We start from the raw sequence: 3860 nt of genomic DNA on the forward strand, positions 1-3860 counted from the left end.
TTAGCCAGATTTGCAAGTATGATGCTGGATTTCCTGTCAAGTGTGTTCGGGGGAAAAGCATCGTATTGAAGTAACATGTTGTAGCGACCTTCCATGCGCCCATCGCTGCTCCGCTACCTGCAGGCATTAGCCACGGACATATAGACGCTTGTTCCAACTGGTGCTAAAAAAAGGCACATTCAATGAATTATTTTTTAAGCCTTGAGTGCTTTATAAGCTCTGATTAGGCAGTAACTGTAGAAAAGGAAGGAATATGAAAAGGCTACCATGTATTATTATTAAGCCCAGAGAGAAGAACTTTAATATAATCCAGGTAACCAACAAAAAGCCTTCACAAGACACAGAATGTGTAGCCAGAGGGATTACATAAACCATAAAACTCAACCACCAGCATGAAATGATGAGGAAAATCGAGCACATCATGTTTAATGTTTTTTAAACATTTATTCATTTTGTCAAGAGACAGAGAAAGAGTGAGTGGGGGAGGGGCAGAGAGAGAGGGAGACACAGAATCCGAAGCAGGCTCCAGCTTACAGAGCCCGATTTGGGGCTCAAGCCCAGGAATGGCGAGATCATGACCTGAGCTGAAGTCAGATGCTTAACCGACTGAGCCACCCTGGTGGCCCAGGCACATTATGTATCAGCGGCTGAGCCACAAGCTCCTAGCTGGTTAGCAGAGGGGACATGGAGGCTAGATCCTGGGTGAATGGGCTCCTGGCTGCTATTCTAGGCACTGTTGATCTATTTTCCTTCTCTCTATCCTACTGCAATTTGGATATAATGGGCTTACCTTCCATCTGGAACAGAAGGCCCAGAAAGCACAAAGACAGTTTTTCTGGGCCAGTGAGATCCAGCCAAAGAGCCCTGGTCAACTTTGCAAGGACTCTTATCTCGGTTTCTGACTCACCTCTCTCCTAAAGCTACAGTTGATTTACTTCTGAGCTCTACTGGTCTTGCTTTGTGGAGAATGCCAGCAACACCCCACACCGACTCTCAGCCCCAACGTGCTCCCAGGTCTTCTCTCCTGGATTCCATGCTCTCATCTGTCTCCTCCACATGGTGACAATGTCACCAAAGAGTTTGTCTGAGATCAGTCCTCAAGCATCCGCTGTTTCTTTTGGTGAAAGAAGCACTGGACCAGGAGTTAGGAGAACACAGCTCTGGGGAGGAAGGATACTATGCCTTGCCCCGTGGGCTGGTCTTACAGAGTAGCTGTTAGCAGCAAACAAATAATTAATGTGAGTGTAGGCTCTTTGTAACAGTGAAACACTAAGCAGCTATGGGAGATTATGAAAAGGTGGTACTGCCTTTTCCTGATGGATAATTCCATTGAAGTGCCAGAATTTTTTTTCCATTCTTTTCCTCATTCACACAACATTCAATAAATATTTTTCAGATACTTGTGATCAGCAGATTCTAAGATGACCCCGAAGATTTCTACCTGCTGATGTATAGTCAAGCACTGATCTAGGTGAGCTGAGAAGGAGTTTTAAATATGCAAGTAAGGTCCCAAATCAGTTGGCTTTAAGAAAGGAAGACTACTTACTCTTGGTGGTCCTTACCTAGTCAGGTGAACATTGAGGAAAGTCTGGTCTCTTCCTGGTGAGAGAGATCCAAGAGGAAGAGGGATTCAATGTGGGGGAGATTTCTCATCACTGGTTTTGAAAGTAGAAGGGCTCACACAGTAGAAATGTGAATGTTCTCTCGATGCTGGGTGGGGCTCCTAGCTAACAGCCAGAAGGGAAATGGGGATCTTAGTCCTACAACTTGAAAGGAATGAATTCTGCTCCCAAACTGAATAATTCGTGTGGAGGCAGAAATTTTCCCTCAAGTTTCCACATGAGAACATAGCCTGCCAACACCTTAATTTCAATCTTAATAACCGGAGCAGAGGACCCAGGCAGAGAGCAACCCATAGAACTCCCATAGAACTGTAAGCTAATAATTGAGTTATTGTTTCAATCAGCTGTGTTGATAATTTGTTAAAGAGCAATAGAAATCTAGTACAATGTTCCTAAAGGCAAGATCTATGGCGTCTAGAGTCATATCTTCCAAAGTCAACACAGGAGCTTCTAGGTACTCAAGTCATAAACTTGTCTCAAACAAGACAAGGGGAGGGTGTGCCATGGTCTTCTGAAAGCAAGGATATAGACTTCTGGGAGCACGTTATGTCACCAGGCCTCAATCAAGACCGATAGGAGGCAATGGTGACAGGGCCAGTGTTTTTAAGAATCACCTTTGCGGGGTACCTGGGTGGCTCAGTGTCAGTTGAGCGTCCGACCTTTGCTCTGGGCATGGTCTCATGGTTTGTGGGTTTGAGCCCTGCATCGGGTTCTGTGCTGACAGCTCAGAGCCTGGAGCCTGCTTTGGATTCTGCGTCTCTCTTTCTCTCTGCCCCTCCCATGCTCATGCTCTGTCTCTCTCTCTCTCTCTGTCTGTCAATAATAAATAAACATTAAAGAAAAATTAAAAAAAAAAAAGAATCACCTTTACTCATAGACTGCAAAACCTGCTGGAAGACTTGGGGGACCAGGTCCTTGAACTTGGACTCTCTGTGAACTGTCCTGGTCAGCTAGTGTCAGTGATAGAATGTCAATCAGATTTCTAATCTGATGAGCTTCCTGACAGTCTACACTTTGTTGCTAATGACTTTTCAGTTCTATGGGGTTCAGTAACTAAGGGAGAGTGTGTGTGTGTTTTCTTTAAGCAAACACATTTTCTTCTTAGGCTATTGGAGTGTATTATTCAAAGTTTAGCCAGAAAAAGAAACTACAGCACAGGCATTATTATACCACTGCTCTATTTTTATACAACTTTATGTACATATATTTTTTTCTCTCTCTCTCTCTTTTTAGGAGACACAGTACATGAAAGTACCAGAATGGACTTTATCTAATTTCCTCTCAACATTATAATCATCTTGAGTTTTGTTTATTTGCCATTCCTCACCTGCTCTATTTGCTTTTATTGATTTATTAAAATGTTCCTTGAATGTTTCAACATGAGAGGAAGAGGAACTGGTTGAAGAATTGCAGAGCCATCGAGCTCTTCTGAAAAATAAACAAATGACCACAGCACATTTAGAAGCTTTTCAGACTGTCATTTTGAAATTGCCCAAGCGGGAAGGAGGGATTAAAAAATAAAGGAGAGACATTGCCCAATTGGTACGTACACCTACACCATTTACGCTCCCTCTAGTCAAAATGAATCCCTAACTTTTTCTCAAGACACGCCTGTTATAATCTGTTCCTCAGTTTCTCCTCCTATAAAAAAGAGGCAGTGATCGTGGCTACATCAGAGTGGGATCAGGATTACTCATAGCTGTTGTGAAGGAGATCAGAAGATGCTGACCAACTTTTTGCCACTTTGGCCTAAGGAGTATTTTGAGCTAAAGGCAATTGAGAGTCAAGTGATGGAGAAAGAGTTCTGTGTTCTGCCTTTATCTGCCTAAACGCAGGGCATAAATTTCCCTTTGAGAAAGGTGCCCCCACCTCTTCTAGGAAGAAAAAGCAACTCTTATCATTAACGCAAGGAGTCAACACTAAGATGAGTTTGCATAAACAGCCTTTATGAAAATAGCCCTTATCTCTCATTGGTCCCCCCATATATTTCCTAGCCACTTCCCCACAATTTATCATCCCTTCAAACCCAAGCCCTCTTTCTTTTGTTGAGAGGGTATATAAGCCCCCAAGTGTGACCATTTATTTGAGTTTCATTCCTTTATTTGGTGAACTCCCATACACATAAGTATCAGTAAAAAAACTGTGTGCTCTTTCTCTTGTTCATCAGTCTTTTGTTAGCTTAATTCACACGCCCCTAATTGCTGAACATAAGAGGGTAGAGGAAAAGATTTTTCTCCC

The 3860-nt window shown here is 42.9% G+C and overlaps 1 long non-coding RNA gene across 1 annotated transcript; it reads left to right on the plus strand.

The window, feature by feature from the left end:
• Positions 1–1395: 1395 nt before the first annotated feature.
• On the plus strand, positions 1396–3077 carry LOC115291513. The gene is made up of 2 exons (XR_003908498.1): positions 1396–1471; positions 2856–3077. It is a non-coding gene; the product is annotated as an uncharacterized LOC115291513 (long non-coding RNA).
• Positions 3078–3860: the final 783 nt, after the last annotated feature.

The sequence above is a fragment of the Suricata suricatta genome, chromosome 5 (genome assembly GCF_006229205.1).
Source record: "Suricata suricatta isolate VVHF042 chromosome 5, meerkat_22Aug2017_6uvM2_HiC, whole genome shotgun sequence".
Taxonomy (NCBI): domain Eukaryota; kingdom Metazoa; phylum Chordata; class Mammalia; order Carnivora; family Herpestidae; genus Suricata; species Suricata suricatta.